Genomic DNA, 18860 nt, shown 5'->3' with positions numbered 1-18860 from the left:
TTGGTGAAACGTTCGAACGTTACAAGACAGAATGTTTGAGTCGACTCAGCCATTATTGAAATCTAGAAAATTAATCTACAACGTTCTAAATGCCGAAATGCCACCGTAGAAATGAAGTATACACTTAAAGAAACATTTCTACGGTGACTATTTGGCCAATGGCAAGCCGTGGTGGCCGGAAAATGGAGTTGAAAATCCGGCCACCACTTATCCCTTTTTAAACAAAACTCAATCAAAATCTCAAATAAAATATATGTTATTTGATTAAAAGATGAATGCCTATCTTTTAATGACGGTTGTGGCGGAGTTTGACGGCGGCGGCAATGGAGGAGAAGCGACGTGCAACAGAATGACGATGATAACGGTGAAAATAACGTGGATGCCGTTCTGTTTCCACCTTATATACGCAAAACTTTCGAACGTAATTCTTAATACGTTTGAACGTTTTTCGATTTATTTTCCAAAATATTAACTATAATATATTATATTATTAATCTCTGTTATATATTATAATGTTATATATAGCATTATAATATATAATATTATACTATAATATATATAGTATATTATAGTATATATATACTGTGTATTATATATGTAATGTATTATATAGTATATTATATATACTATATTATATATATAGTACAGTATATATCTAATATTATATAATATAATATATTATATTATATATATATGATCTATTATAAACTAATGAAATCAACATTAGAACCACATGCTCTTATTACTTGTCTAAAACAATATACTTTATTATTACAATCTAGTACCCAAAATTCTAGTGTACAATTTCTTAAATAATTTGATTGGAATCAAATTACTCTCCCTAATGAATGACAATTAGATTAATTGGTTTTTTTGAATTTGTGAGTGCTAGTTATATTTCTAAAGTTTAGCAATATGTTTATATATGTTATTGTGATTTTATGCTTACTCTTGAAATAATTGTGATTATTGTTTGTGAATTTTGTGAATAGTTTGTGAGTTTATGGTGTTCATTGATGAATTAATATGTGTATAAATATTGTTGTGAGAATATTGTGAATATATTGTGATATGGATTTAAAATATTGTGATTATTGTTTTTGAATTTTTATTGAATATGTTTAACAAGAAAATTATAAGTTTATGATCTTAATTTAAGTAAAGATTAAAAACATTTAATATACATATAATATGAAGTTTAATATTTAACATGGAGTAAGTATATATAATATATTCATACTAATTTAGTTAGAATATGATTATTATTCAAATTATAAGTGTAGTGTAAATTATGTCTTAAAAAAAATAAAAAATAAAAAGGATATAACTTAACTATATATAAAGTATAATATTTTTTTCATATAGAAGGAGATCAAAGACGGGGCTGGCCATTGGATCAGTAAATAGCAAGGTGCATTTTTTTTTTTTGGAGAGGATCGATCCATTTTGTTTTCAAAGTAACGTTCAACCATCCTCCATGATTGTGCATGTTACAAGTAATAAATATATAGAGGACCGACTAGCTAGCTAGCTTGGTGATCACGTTGTAGTTGCGTACCTTCATTTGTTGCGTTTGTGGCTATGAAGTGGGTCGTACGTATATTCAGACATAGAGATAGGTGTCCATTAAGTGGTAGCCCCAGCCGTACTGCAACAGCTGATAGTCGTTGAAAGTCGGGAATATTTATGAACGGTATGAAACTGGGTTGAATGAAATTGAAAGTCATATATTTGGATGCAGTTGAAAGTCATACAAATTATGACCCTCGGATAATGTGATTCAAGAAAATCATTACTATATAGTATTTATATAGTGCATTATATATATATATATAAGTTTTGTTGTTCCTTTTATTAATTATATATTATTGATTTATATATATGGTATAGTATATATACTATATTAATTATGTTTTCATCTAAAGTATTATGCTATCATATAGATATATATAATATAGTATATATACAACACTATAATATAGTATATAATGCAGAATTTAATAAGTAACAAAGAATTATATATTATTGATTTATATATATGGTATAGTATATATATTATATTATTATGTTTCATCTAAAATATTTTGCTATCATACTATATATATATATATAATATAGTATATATACTACACTATAATATAGTATATAATGCAGAATTTAAGGAGTAACAAAGAATATCTCGAACAACCAAGTTGTATGAAATAAGAAAATAGTGAGAAGAAGTTGATATTTTTTTCAACTTTTAAAAAAAAAAATTATAATGAAGAAAAATATTGTAAGTATCTAGAAAATAATAGGTATATATAACTATTATATTAAGGAATACTAACTATTGAATAAAAATTTACGCCCGACCATGATCTTTTAACGTTCGAACTTTAATAATGTATTCCCACTGTATTTTTTATATCTGTTAGGAAGGGTACGTTCGAACATTAAACTAAAAGTGTGTGAAATTTCCCGCTCGATTAAGGTGATGATCTAAACGTTCGAATGTTTATATTGTACGTTTGAATGTTAGTTACTGAAAATCACTAGAAAATTATAATGTTCGAACGCCAAATTTCTGAACGTCCGAACGTTAGGAAATTAGTGCGGGAAATTTCTCTCTCGATTATGGTAACTCATTGATGATATGAACGTTCGGCGTGCAAGTTGTACGTTCGAACGTTAGTCGGTGAAAATTTATGAACATTCGAACGACAAATTCCTTAACGTTCGAACAAAAAAATAAAAGTGCGGAAAATTTCCCGCTAGATTTCATGCTCTATCGTACGAAGGGTACGTTCGAACGTTTATATAAAACGTCCGAGCGTTAATTGCAGAAAAATTATCCTATTTTCTTACGTTTAAACGTCATATTAAAATTGGGCTAGATAATATAACATTCGAACGTACAACTGGAATTAAATATAACAATTAAAATAACTCTTTAAGAATTATAATAATTAATATTATATTATAACATTTGAAATTAAGTATAACAATTAATGGTTACACTATTCCGACGTCACAAAGGACGATGTCATGACCACTTCAAAAAGTTTGAGATATTGGAAGAGGCTGCGCAGTCTCCTTTTCAGCAGATGAAGTTAGATGATTAGAGAAAGTGTTGTGATCTTTTCGCATCTCCGAATTAACAAGTATTTTACATTTATATTTTTTAATTATTTACATTCATATTCGTTCTATATATTATATGTATACATATTACAATTAATATTCTTAATATAGTTTGTAGCACTTGAGTTCTACAAATGCACATAATAGATCCACTCTGACTGTCCACCATCATGCCGGTTCAAGGTCATTCCACCGTTTTGCTGAAAAAATGGTAATTAAAAAATTTTAGATTTCATTTATTTTCCTGATATTCATTTATTTAAGTATTAACATTATATTTTTAAAATTGCTAATGTCGCTTTGTTAGAAACGTGATAATCCTGAAAACTTTTGCCTCATTCATGTCTATGCTGCTGCTCACACTAATGAGCATAGTGAGTGGATGGATCCTGTCGCTGTATATAATTATGTAAGCAGTGTTAATTTTGTTAAATAAATTATTTATGTAACATTTGAATAATTTAGTTTTTATTTCTATTTCTTTTAATACGATACTAATTATTTACAATCATTACCTTTCAAATTACAGGAAAAATGATAGAGATGCAGTCGACTTCTGGGGAATTCTCTCCTAGTGACATAGACATATTCAAGCAAGTGCTCGGGCCGCAGTCTAGTATGGCAAGAGGTTTGGGACGATCTATCAAGCATAGATGTTCATCCTCCTCAACCTCATCGATTTCACAAATTAATAATCTTACGGCAGATTTAGAAGCTACATGGCGTGAGAATGAGTATATGAGGTCGAGACAGCAAGACTTAGAGTCTCTCTTAGAACGACAGTCTCATTTAGAGACGCGTTTGCAGGACCAACAGAGAGACCAGGAGGAAAGAACATGCAATGAAGTGCAAGAGCAAGTGCAACGGGAGATGATGGTGCAAATGGAGCGTGTTATGTCGTTGCAACAGAATCGCGGTGGGCGAGGAAAAAAGAAGAAATGAATTTGTCTTTTGTAGTGGTGGCTAGTTTTAATATCTAATTTTAAAATTTTATAAAACATTGTTAGTTTTTAATTGATGGTATGTAATATGATGAAACAAGTAATATGTTTTTCAATTTTATGAAATTAGTATATCTGATCTGTACGTTCGAATGTAAAGTAAAAATGTTCGAACGTTTGTTCACATTCGAACTAACGTTCGAACGTGAATACATATTGTGTATCGTAACATTCGAACGTAGGCCTCTACGTTCGAGCGTTCTGACCCTTAAACGAACAAAACGTTCGAATGAGTCAACGATTAACGTTCCAACAAACCTCCGAACGTACCACTTGCATTCGAACGCTCCTTCGTTTACATTCGAAATAATGTCCGAACGTTAACGCTTACGTTTGAACATTAGTCCGTTTACGTCCAAACGGAATTTTGAATGTTTATTCTAATTAACGTTCAGACGCATAAACGTTCAAACTTAAATATGATACGTTCGAACTATATTCAACGAACGTCAACTTCTCTCATTTGAACGCCAATCGGTCGGGTTACCGTTTGAACGTTTAATTTGACATCTGAACGTGACTTTCTGTGACAGTTTTCACCCGTCACAAAAAATGGAACGTTTGAACGTTCTACCAAACGGAACACCTTCAACAGTTACAAAAAAAAATTTTTGTGACTGTTGAACAGTAAACCGTCACCAATTATTTTCTGTGACGCACTTTAGGTGACGGTTACAAATCGTCACCAAATATCTTTAGTGACGGTTTCTCATTTTTTTGTGACAGTTTTCTCTATCACAGAAGACACATTCTGTTGTAGTGACACACGAAAAACCCTTATCGATTAGAGTGGGGGTAAACCCTCCCTTTGTTTTTATTTTATTTTGTTAAACTTTACTGCAGGTTTGGGAGGTGAGATGACATAAAAATTTTGTAAATAGTAATAAGATAATTTGTAAACAGTAGTTAGATAATTTGAGTTGAGTGTTTTTTAGGTTTTGGGAAATGAGAGAGAAAAATTTAAATAAAAAATTGTATTGATTAATTTGAAAATGTTGTAATGATTAGTTTGAAGTGAAACAAAAGCCCATTGATTATAAAACTGCACAAGAACCCCCAAAAGAAATTTTCAGAACAAATAAAATAAAAATGAGAAAATTAAGAAAATAAAAAGTTTCTTTATAAATAAAAAGTAAAACAATCACACAAACAGGTACATGTGGAGGTACTTAAAATTTATACACTACAATAAAAATTTCATTTTTGGGATGATTTTTGTTTGGGATGAAATGAAAATCGTCTCGAAAAATAAGATGTAGGGACGAAATTCAAATCTCATTCCAGAAAAATGACAAAAGATGTTTACTGTTCGAACATAAAAAAAACGTTCAAACAAAATAAAATAAACATTCGAACGGATATTATATATGGTCGAACGACAATTTGGCGCTTTTAGTGACAAAATGTTGCGGGACATTGATTTAACGTTCGAACAACATACAACAACGTTCGAATGTCAATGTTAAACAATGTTTGAACATATATTATATATGATCAAACATATATTATATATGCTAAACAATGTTCGAACATATTACTGTACCGTTCGAACTAATATGTTAATCAATGTTCAAACGTAAAATACAAAATTCAAACGGTACGTTTGTGAGGCCTAGGCCCATGGCCCAGCCAACTGAAGCCCAGCCCGAAGACCCCCAAAACGACACCGTTTTAGTAGGTTAGTCATCCCCTTTCTTTTCCTTCCCCAACCCCCTGACAGTCCCCCCCCCCCCCCCACCCACATTTCTTTTCTCTACTCTGTTTTGCCGAAAACTCCTCCCCTAATCCTATTATCTCTACTCAGCAGTTCAATTTTTCCCTTGTGGATGTTTTTTCTCCTCAAAGCTTTAGATCTCTTAACAGATTCATCTCCTCTTCCTCTCTCGCATGGTGTTTTTTTGCCTTCAGGTATCTCTCTCTCTCTCTTTCTCTCTCTCATTTTACACCTTGACTCTGAAATACAAGGCCTTCACAGTCGACACTCTCTTTCTCTCCAGTGCAGATTTTTGTGCTGCATTTTCGTGAGTCCCTAAAGCTTTGTAACCATCAAAGCCCACCACTGGTGACACTATCGTTTGCCGGTAGTCCATTCCCATTCTTTGTCTCCCTCGCACACACATATTCACTTCAAGTTATTTTATTTCACTCCAATGAAATTTATGAGACATGATTTCATAATGTGTAGTCTGTGGGTTTTCTTTGGGCCTTCTTTTTGTGTGTAAGCAAACACCATGTGTTGGAATCGTTTCTGAGTTTGGATTATTTGGGTGGGACATGCAGTGAATTTAATGGATACTGGGGATTGTGTAATGGCTATTTTTGTACTATTCGGATTTTATACGACTGTTGGAGTAGAGCGTAAATTATTTGGAGGTATGTTATTGCTGAATTGGTTGAGTTGTTGGTGATTGCTTGGAGTTAGGGGCCACAGGAGGGGGTTGATATATTGATTATTTGAGTTTGATGTTGGCTTCAATGGGTGTATAGGTCAATATAGAAATTGGCATATGGTATTTTGGGTTGAAGTGTGGGTTGTCCAAATGATTATATGGCTGTTTTAAGTTAAATTTGCTGAAATATGGTTTAGAATTTGGGGTCTTAATTTTTAGATCGAAATTGTGTTGTTGGTCTTTAATACTTAGTTTATATATTTTATTTTATGAATAGGTGGCGAGACTGATAGAGGTCGATTTCAAGGCATAGATAATACGCTGCAGGAGTCAGGTAAGCGGGGTTCCTATGCTAGATTTGCATAAAAAGAAAAATGAACTAAGGTTGGTTTGTAAAATGTGCATTATATGTTTTTAAAAGAAAACGTTAAAACAACCTCAGTATATGTGTTTTGTATTCACTCATGAAAATCTATATAAAAAAGAAAAATACTTTTTGACATGAATGGTGTGGACATGAACAATATTTGACATGTTTCTGAAATGTGAAAAAGAGCAAAATATGAAAATTGAGATTTTTAATACATGTGATATGAATTGTTTTGGATCTATTATTGATCATCTAAGAATGATATCAATGTGTTTAGAACGTGGTTTAATATGATATGGATAAGAAAAACCTTTAACATACTTATTTGTTTTTATTCTGATTCTTTATATAGTTCTAATATGATAATATTGGTCACGTGATATGGTTGGTACCGACATGATATGATATGATATGATATGAGTGCACTCACTTTAAAAACAAAAAGGTCTTTTATGTGTTCTTTACTGTGTGCACACTCGGGACTCCGAGATTAAAAAATGGAAAGTTTCACAATATGATACTGTCTAGTTTGGCCACTGGGGATAGTACAACCCAATCACGGGGGTTAAACATGGTATAGGATACGATACAATATGATATGATAAGATGAAGATGCTCAGTTATGTTATGTCAAAGTGTTTTTGAATATGAAAATGGTTTATGAATATGAAAAGATTGAAAAGTCACTCTAATTTTATGATAATACGTTTTGAGATGTACATATGAAAAAGAAATGTTTTATTTCTGCATACCGAACTATCTAAAAAGGCTTATGTTTACATACTAGTATATATTTTCTGCTTACTGAGTTGTTGATAACTCACTCATTATCTTCAATATTTTTCAGATGATATTGATGACCCAGCTGGGGGTCAAGAATAGAAATTGGAGCTTGACTAGATATGGATAGAATGTCGAGTACCTAAGGGTACCATTGTTAGTAAAAGGGCTTAACTTAAGTATTTGAAGTTCTTTATGTTATTGAGATCTATTCAAACTTAAAGATGTGTCAGTTTATTATGTTGAGATTATTGGGAGATTGTGAACCCCCTTGGTTTATGTTATTTTGTAATGATGATTTATAGAGTTTGTATTATGGTTATTTAGAAAATATGAGATTGTGTACTATTTATGAAATCTTTGGAGTTTTTATATGCTCTGGGAGACAGGTTTATAAGTGACAGGTAGTAATTCTACGATCCTTCCGGGTACAGGGCGTTACAAATTTATTGTAGAAATATATGTGGCAAGAATGGAGAATCATTCGAATGGTATATATTCCGTTCAAACGGTGACATTAATTTTATAAATATTTCAATTAAAAAGTGTATATATATATATAATAGAAATCAACAATTAATTTAGAAAAAAAAATAGATCATTCATAATTAAACTAATTTTACAAAACACAAAATATTGTCCATACAAAAAAAATACAAATAAAAGATATAGAGATTGGCATGTCTCTACTGACCCAACTCTCTAACGACATCCTCGATTGCAGCTAGGCGTGTTACTAGCTATGTTAGCTGAGTACAGATCGTAACTGAGTAAAACATATGGCATCAATCTATGTACGTAAGTCAGAGATGTTAGCATTAATCTCTGTACGTAAGTCAGAGATAGCACTATTGATCTCCGTACGCACTGTATGAATCATCTTTGATGTTTGTGCACAGATCTTAACACACTATATCTGCAATCTCGTCACAAGTAGCATTGCGTGATGCCACAGCCTGCATGAATGTCTCACCGGCCGACACTTCACGATCTATCAGGTGTGTATCTCCTTGAGTATAGACCGGCTCTGAAATAGGAGCATGAAGACGAAGTATCGGGTGTCCCGTGCTTCGTGACAGGGTAGAGGAGTTGATCGGTCCAATCTACTCCTGGACACGCTCAGCAATATCTGGCTAGACCACAGCATGTAGCAGAAATCATGTGATCAGGATCCAAAAGGACAATATATCTGTTGTAACATAGGAAGCCTCTAATCGAATTCTAGTGAATATATAACCCACTTTGTCGATAGGCACCCCATGAGCGATGCGTATCATAAACTTCGTTCGATCCATGTCAACTTCTGTCTTGTGCTATCGAGAATCAATGTTGTTGGTGATGATTAAGTTCATAATCTTGAAGAAGCCAGATAAATCAGCTTATTTGATGCTCTTCGTCCCATCATAAAGATGAGCATTTGGACCAACAACCATTGCCTCATGTCATGATCATCAGCGAGGTCATCGAGTCCATCTCTATAAGAGCCTTTGTCCTCAACCGTCTCCCCATTTGTTGTAGACTCCCTAGGCACTATGTTCGGATATGCAGTACGCAAATGTGGAATACCAATGAAATCAGCAAATATGTCCGTTGAAAACGTAAATATGGCTCTTTGTACGGAGATCATGTATGCCTCATCATCATCACGGCTAGAACCACCTAACTCTCTATAAAACTATTTATATATAAAAATATATAAATAAATAAGGCTCCCCATAAGGATATATACTATTTATATATATATATATATATATATATCATATTCTATAGTATATACTATATATTATATATAATATTATAACTTGTTTATCCTTACTATAACTTGTTATATGCTTGAACGGTACCGTTCGAACTATAGAATGAAACGTTCGATCAATGTTTCATATGAGGTACTATACTACTATGTACAAAAAAAAAATACCTTAATTAATATACTATAGTATATTATACAATATTAAACTATACTATAGTATTCAATACTAAACTATATTTGTAACACCCGGGCCCAACACGAAACTCACGCTTGAACTTTTTTTAAATATGGATAAAAAGCTTACTTGGGTTTTAATGAGTAAATTTAGGTTTGGGCTACGGGCCTATTTTATTTACGAGGATCCGGCCTATGGTTTGTTTTTAAAATGTTTGTTATCAATTTCAAACCAATTAGGGTTACAACTCTAGAGTCTATTTTCATTAAAATTTTTAAATCCACGTCTTTTATATTATTATTATTATTATTATTATTATATATATGTATACATTATTCAACCTCGTGCACCATCCTTTTTATCTTCAAATCCCAATTAATATCTCTAGTTGCTCTTCACCACACATTTTCTTTTCCGCCCCATGTTCAGTAACGTGGTTAACACCCATCAAGCAACAATAGCAGCAACCACTGCCCTCCATGCACGTAAGTTTTGCAGCATGCATACACCCAGTCCCGATCTCGCAGCAGCAAACCGAAGGGAAAAATGCCTTCATATCTCTAGCTGCGCCTTCCTCCACGTTCAGAAAATAAAAGCTCGAACCCAACACGTTTCTGCAGATATACCTCCAACCGATTCCGTCCACGATGCCTCATTCAAACCTCCCATAACAACACACTCTCTTGCGTTGCAACTGTTCTCCGTAGTGCACTTTTTACTTTCATCCACATTCGGTAACAACTTCTCCCATTTCTCCAAAGACTCTCTCAGTCTCTCCCGTCCGCTGCAGATCAGCAGATTTTACTTCTTTTCCTTTTCTTCCCACCGCGCCAACATCACTGCCACTGCATGCACTACAGTCAAACTCCATGTTTAGGAGCAAACTAGCCACCTCACTCCGCCACTGCTCCAAACCGCATGCTCCTCCCACTTTTCCCAACCCAACGACGTAGTCACTGCACCACTTTAACGGTTGCACCATCTTGGAAACCTCCGTATATCTCTGCACGGCCAACAATTTACCTGCACCACACACACGCCATCAAGGCAATACTCTTTTCCAAGCCGCTGCCATCCTGCACCAAGAACCACAAAGCACAGCCTAGGGCCTCCATCTCAAGCTGTTAATTCACACCACAGTCGAGTAAAAAATACTCTTTTTGTCTACTCCAAAACAGAGCAAGAAAACATCCCACACGTATCAGTGTTCGTCCCCGTAACACGTCGGTGAAGCCTAGAGACGCCGCCAGTGTTAGACTGAGGCATAAGTGGATGCAGAGAAACCATAACAGAATGTGAATTCTCCTCATTGTGTTTCATTTGCAATGTTGTGAATATATATACATTGTGAAAAGAATAAAAAGGGAATATAAGTTGTTACAAGTAACCGAAGACAGCAACAACCTAATGCCTCTACAGTATTTACATAAGAATGCATATCACATGTTTGCACATATGACTAAGGAACATCAAAGGTATCTATTCTAATACGACCCTTCAAGTTCAAGGGTGTATCTATTACATTAAGGCTCGACTTGAAATGAAGAAACTTGTTAGCTACAATAGGCTTTGTAAGCACATCAGCAACTTGATCTTGTGAACTGATGAAAGAAACTTTTAAGGTGTTGGCAGCCACTCTATCTCTTACAAAGTGATAGTCAATATCCATATGTTTTGTCCTTGAATGATAAACTGGATTTGCTGAGAGGTAGGTGGCACCAAGGTTACAACACCATAGGATTGGAGCTTGAGATAAAGGGATGCCAAGCTCACATATAACAGCTTGTAACCAAATAAGTTCAGTTGTAGATGAGGCAATGGATTTATACTCTGCCTTAGTTGAGGATCTGACCACAGTAGATTTTTTCTTAGAGCTCCAAGATATTAGGTGTTTTCCTAAGAAGATGCAATAACCCCCGGTTGATTTATGATCATCGAGACACCCACCCTAATCGCCATCAGAGTAAGCTTGAAGTATGAGGCTAGACTTTGATGCAAAAACTAAATCATGATTGATTGTGGATTTTAAATATCTTAAAATCCATTTGACTGCACTCCGATGAGAAAGTTTCGGTGTATGTAAGAACTGACAGACTTTGTTTATAGTAAACGAGATGTCGAGTCTTGTGATGGATAGATACTGTAAACCACCCGCAATGCTTCTATATAATGAGACATCCTCAAAATTAGGTGTATCATGTTTGGATAATTTAAGAGATGCAGCCATGGGTGAAGACATAGGTTTGCTTGAAGCATTTTGCTTCGAGTGAGCAAATTTCGAGGTATTTATGCAAAAATTGTTGAATGCCTGCTTGGGTATAATCGACCTCTATGCCTAGGAAAAATGCAAGTCTGCCAAGATCTTTTACAGGGAAAGCACGACTTAAATCATGGATCAAGGATGCTGACAGATCGTTTTAAAGAGGTGATGACTATGTCATCCATATATACTAGCAAATAAATCTGAATATCATGATGAGTAAGAATGAAAAGTGAAGGGTTAGCTCTAGAAGCAACAAAACCATAATCAAGTAACCAAGTACTTAGCTGAGCAAACTAAACTCGTGGATCTTGCTTGAGGCCGTATATGGCTTTTTGAAGCTTACAAACATGATGAGGCCAAGTGGAGTCAACAAAGCCTTGAGGCTGCTGCATGTAAACATTATCAATTAATAATCCATGCAAAAATGTATTTTGGATATCAATTTGGCACAAGGGCCACCCTCGAGAAATAACAATTGAAAGCACAAGACGAATTGTAGAAGGCTTAACCACCGGGCTGAAAGTGTCACAAAAATTTATACCAGGTTGCTGGTGATACCCTTTACCAACTAAACGGGCATTTCTCCTTTCAAATGAACCATCCGCATGTGTTTTGGTGCAAAATACCCATCAGCAACCAAGAACATTTGTGTGAGGGGTAAGGGGTACAAGAGTCCAGGGGCAATTTTGAAGGAGTGCATCATATTCCTACTTCATGGCTTGTTTCCATTCAGAAAACTTGGAGGCTTGAGAGAAACTTGAAGGCTCATCTAGAACCTGTGCAGAGGTAGTAAGACAATGTCAAGTGGGGTAGGAAACAGTTCCATCAGTAAATCTTTGGGGAGGAGAAGAATTAGTTTGAGCACGTTTAATTATGGGAGATCTTAGCAGAGCTAAAATTTTAGGAGACGAAGGAGAAGGTGTGGGAATGGGAGGTTCAAGAGAATTAGGAACAGAGGGATTTTCTGGGTTAGGAAAAGTTGAAGACGAAGAAGGAGAATTTTGAGGGGTAGGTGGAGTCGGTGATAGTGATGCTGGACCTGGGCTATGAATGGATGGGTTGAGACGAGTAGTTGTTGGGTTTGGAGTTGGGCATAGTAGAGAAGTATGAATGATGGGTAATGTGGCTTGGGCAGGACCAGTTTTGAGAGAGACCGAGGTGGGCCGAGGTTGAGAGAAGGGAAAAGAGGTTTCATTGAAGAGAACATAATTGGAAATGTATATTCTGTTGGTTATGAGGTCCATACATTTATATCCCTTATGGGTTGAATTATGCCCCAGAAATACACACGATGTGGATCGAAAATTGAGTTTATGAGAGGAACAGGGTCTTAGGTTAGGCCAGCACTCACAACCAAACACTTTTAAGAATTTGTAGTCCGATCCAGATTTGTATACCATGGAGTAAGGAGATTTATTTTTAAGTGTTGGATTAGGAAGTAAATTTATGAGATAAGCTGTTGTTTCAAAGGCTTCGGCCCAGTAAGTAAAGGGAAGGGAAGAATGGGCCAAGAGTGCAAGCCCGGTCTCAACAATGTGACGGTGCTTACATTCCACTAGCCCATTTTGTTGATGAGTGTGGAGACATGAGAAATAATGAGTTATACCAAGTTGCTTGCATATAGGGGTGAGTGGTTTAAAATTACCACCACCATAAGTTTGAAGTGTGATTAACTTGGCATTAAACAATCATTCAACAAATGGTAAAAAGGAGGAGAAAATTTGATGCATGCCAGATTTTAATTTAATTGGAAAAAGTCAAGTGAAGCCAGTATAATAATCAACAAAGGCAATGTAATATTTATAACCGTTGTGAGAAACATAGTGGGATGGGCCCCCCAAACATCAGCACACAACAATTCTAATGGCCAAGTATAATGGGCCTGACTAGTATGAAATAGAAGTTAATGACATTTTGCAAGGGGACAAGAAGAACATTGAAAAACCAATTCCGTGGGAAAAACAGGCAAACACTTAGAGTGCAGTATATGAGAGACTAAAGCTAAAGAAGGATGCCCAAGCCGTTTATGCCACTGATCAATAGAAGTGCGCTGACCAACATGGACAGATGGGGAAGGAGATAAAGACATAGTAGTGTGGAAAGTGAAGAGGCCGTCACAGGGGGGCCTGGTGAGGAGAATTTTCTACGTCTCCTTGTCCTTCAATGAAAATGGGTGGAATGAAATCTAAAATAGCAGTTGTTATCAGTGCAAATTTGAGAACAGAGACAAGATTTTTGGTTATGGAAGGAACGTGAAGTAAGTTGCAAAGAAGAAAATAAGAGGAGTTGTAGTGTATAGAAGAGTCATCGAAGTTTTCTATAGGAATACCGGCACCATCACCCACTCTAATGGTCTCACCACCTGCATAAGGCTTAGAAGATAAATTCAAGTTAGACATATCATTAGTAAGGTGATGAGTTGCTGCGGAATCGGGGTACCAAACCGATTTGGGAGATGGGTTGTGAGCAGTATAATTTGCAGAGAATGTCCTAGGAGCTTCATGTTGCTGTGAGTGATTGAAGCGATATTGACATTGAAGCGCAACGTGCCCTGCTTTTTGGCACACTTGACAAATGGGACGCTGTGAGTTATATTGTTGTGAGAAGTTCTCCGGTTAGAAAGTGCGTCCACCACGGCTATTTGGGTTATAACGACCTCGACTATGGCCTTGGTGTCCCCCTCGAAAAGAGTTGCGCCCATGTTGATCTCTGGTTGCAGAACTAAAATGCATAGATGGCTCAATAGAAGAAGTGATAGAACGATTATTGTGAGATAATAGAGTTTCATGAATAAGAAGCAGTTGATAGAGTTCATGGGATGAAATAGGGTCAGCCCGTGTAGTGACTAAGGTCATAGAAGACTCATAGGATGGACCAAGGCCATTGAGCAAATAGGTGACCAGCTCCTTATCAATAAAGGTGTTCTAGTAGAGGCTAGGGAATCGGGAAGTTGACATACCTTCTCAAAGTAATTGGATCTGGGTTGAACTCCTCTGGACAAGTTGGTAAGCTGGAACCGAACTTGGAATTCCTTGGCTTGATATTGGAATCAAAACATGGAAGAAAGTGAGGTCCATAATTGATGAGAGGTAGTAGATGATAGACCATGGGCTAAGATAGATTTAGAGAGGGTGGAGAAAAGAATGCTTAGAAAGAGTTGGTCAGTCCTACACCAGGAGAGAAAGGCAAGACTTGATTTCGGGAGCTCATTTGAGGTTACAGGAAGAAATTTGGGAGGGGAGGGGAAGGAACCATCAACAAAGAAGAAAAGGTCCTAACCCCGTAGATATGTAGTGGTTGCACCTTCTAGATGAGATAGTTTTCAGTGGATAACATGGTGGTGACAATGTGTGAGAAGGACGAAGTAATGGTAGAATGGGAAGAGGGAGGAGAAGGGGGAGAAAAATCTCCGACCACGGATCTGGGACTGTTAGTCGATGGCTCTACGATACCATGTTAGACTAAGGCATAAGTGGATACAGAGATAGCATCACAGACTGTGAATTCTCCTCATTGTGTTTCATTTGTAATGTTGTGAATATATATACAGTGTGAAAAGAATAAAAAGGGAATATAAGTTGTTACAAGTAACCAAAGACAGCAACAACCTATTGCATCTACGATATTTATAGAGAAATGCATATAACACGTTTGTGTTATTACTCTGCTCACATATGACTAAGGAACATCAAAGGTATCTATTCTAATAGCCAGCCCCTTCACGTCTTCATCCACCTACATAGAAGTGTCGTCGGGCACCTTATGCCGCCCCAAGCTATCGTGTTCTCTCGATAACCTTTCCTCCCCTCACACCCTATTCTCTCTCTCTCTCTCTCTCTATCTCTCTTTGTTCTCTCTCATCACACACACACACACACACACACTCTCTCTCTCTCTCTTTCTCTCTTCTGTCGCCATGTTGACCACCTTCGGCCAGCACTGCCTATCACATCTCTCCTTCCCTCTCGATAAACATGGCCACTTCTCTGTTACGTTGAGCGTCTCATGATTTGTCTTTTATTCCAGCTTCCCGAAAGAGCCATGCATGTTTATGACTTTATTTCCCAAAACACCCTTTGATGGTTACATATTGGGCATGATTTTTATATTAAATCTGTTGTGCGTGGGCTTTGTTGAAGTATAAGAAATTATACAAAAAGTATTTAGGGGTTTAAATTAAATTACTAAATATTTTACAACTAATTTCAATAGTAAATAATAAGATTTTAATTTTATTCAAAATACTTTAAAACCGATTTAAGTCTATCTTACTAAATGAGTTTTTTTGTTGTTTATATTATTTCAGTTTGATATAATTACGTTATTAAGTTGAAAATTTTAAGTGCAAATTGGCTACTATAATTCAGAAATTGTTGAAACATTTTAAATGAGTTCATTTCATATGAGCTTGATGTTTAAATTAGATTCGTTGTACTTTTCAAAAACTATGTTAACGATTTTTAAAGGACTTTATTTTATTGTATTAAGAGATTAATGTATTATTTTAATTTAGGTTATGTTTGGTATTTTTAAATTAGGCGTGATCTTATTCGGATAAAAATATTAGCCACAAACTTGATTTCACAAAAATTATTTAAAGACTTTAATTATATTACTTAGTATTAATTTTACAATTTGATTTTGATAGTAAATTGTAAGTATTTAATCTTTGATTTTAAACACTTTAAGCTTATTATATGAAATAAACCTTGTATGGCTTTAAATTAGATATTATTAATAGTTTGCAATGATTTTTAATATTAGTATTATTAAAACTATTTTATGAACTACTATTGTTTAAGAAATTTTTTATTTCCTACTACGTTATATGTTAGCAGTATTAAATTGTCATTTCAATAATAGTTATTAGAGATATGAGTTTTAAATATGATTGAGTTAATTTTTGTAAAGAATTTAAGTTTTTTTTGTCATATTTGATAAAATTATAATATAATTAGTTACGAATATACTTTGAATGACAATAGTATTTGTTAGATTTTTGCTAGCTAAATAATTATTAAAAACTATTTCCATAGTATGAATTTAAGTAGATTGAGAGTTTTAGCAATTCTTTTAGAAGTTTAGTAACGTTTAGTATTCCGTATAAGTGACGATTGGTATTCATTCAGCACAATTGTGGAAAGATTCAGAAAAGCTAAAAAATCTATGTAAACGGGGTTCCTATGCTAGATTTGCATAGAAAGAAAAATGAACCGATGTTAGTTTGTAAAATGTGCATGTTATGTTTTTAAAAGAAATGTAAAAACAACCTTAATTATGGGTTCTGCATTCACTCATGAAATATGTATGAAAGAGAAAAATATTTTTTGACATGAAAAGTATAGACATGAGCAATATTTGACATTTTTCTGAAATGTATAAAAAAGCTTATATGAAATCTGAGAATTTTTGTACATGTTATACAGAAATATTTTGAATCTGTTTTCGATCATATGAAAATGATATAAATATGTTCAGCACGTGGTTTGATATGATATGCATATGAAAAACTTTTGGTATGACTTATCTGTTTCTACTTTGACTCTGGTTTTGATATAATGATACTGGTTCACGTGATATGGTTGGTACCAACATGATATGATATGATATGAAATGAAGGAGTGCACCCACTTTGAAAACAAAGTGGTCTTTATGTGTTATTTGATGTGTGCACACTCAGGACTTCGAGAATGAATAAGGAAAAATTTCATAATATGATACTGCCTAGTTTGGCCACCGAGGATAGCATAACCCTACCACGGAGGTTAAACATGGTATATGTATGATATAGAGGCATGATATGATAAGAAGAAGATGTTCAGTTATGTTATGCCAAAGGGTTTTGAATATGAACAATTGGTTTTTGATTATGAAAAAATTGAAAAGTCATTCTGATTTTCTGATAATACATATAGAGATGTGCATAGTAAAATGAAATATTTTGTTTCTACTTACTGGGTTGTTGATAACTCACCCCCTATCTTCACAATATTTTTCAGATGTTTTGGATGATTCAGCTGAGTTACAAGAGTAGAAAGCTTGTATAAGCCATGTGATCATTGTGGAATAAATATGAGAGGCTACGTTGGTTATCTGAGAATTTTATTCAATAGTTCTGTTTTGCTTAGTCGACTTGGTATTCTGGAAGGTTGTTGTTTATTTTGAAATTTTGTGGTATTTAGATTAATCATATTATATTAGTTGATTAGAAACAGTGAGTTATATGTGTCATTGAGAACTTTGGACTCTATGATTATATGGTTGAGACATGACTTTAGGTGACAAGGAGTAACTCTTCGACCCATCCGAGAACGGGGCATTACAATTTATACTATACTTAACTAATACTTTTTTTTATGACAACTAGACTAAACTAATACTAATACTATACTAGAGTAGACTACACTATAGTACTATACTACACTACACTATACTATAGTCTAATACTATACTAATACTAATACTATATTACTATATACAAATAAATTAATAGCTTTATGAATCACTATAACTATATTATAGCATTAGTGTGTATATATATATATATTATACTATACTAAACTTATACTAATACTATACTATACTATACTAATACTAGTACTATAATACTATATAAAACTATAAAGTATGAATCCAAAGTCACCGAAAGAATTTTTACCAATAAGAGTTGGTAAAAGTAATCCGTGATGTTGACTCTACCAATAAGAATTGGGCTATCTTTAAAAAGAGCAATGTTAGGAAATTTTCACATCATTATTTTAACATTTTTAAATATTTTTAAAAAAATAAAAAAATTCACAATAATATTCATTATTAAATCATATCTTCTTAATTATTAAATAAAAAATAAAACAAAATGCCCAATCGGGCAAAAAAAAGGGGAGCCCGATTTATTTTTCCTTTAAAAAAGTTACAAACAGACAGCTTGAGTAAAGCTGGAAAAAGTAAAGCTGTTTGTTGATTAGGGAAAAAAAGTAAACCAGTTTGTACCTTACGTTGTTGATA

This window comes from Juglans microcarpa x Juglans regia, chromosome 7S (genome assembly GCF_004785595.1).
Source record: "Juglans microcarpa x Juglans regia isolate MS1-56 chromosome 7S, Jm3101_v1.0, whole genome shotgun sequence".
NCBI classification, from domain to species: domain Eukaryota; kingdom Viridiplantae; phylum Streptophyta; class Magnoliopsida; order Fagales; family Juglandaceae; genus Juglans; species Juglans microcarpa x Juglans regia.
Note: the sequence above shows the minus strand (reverse complement) of the source record.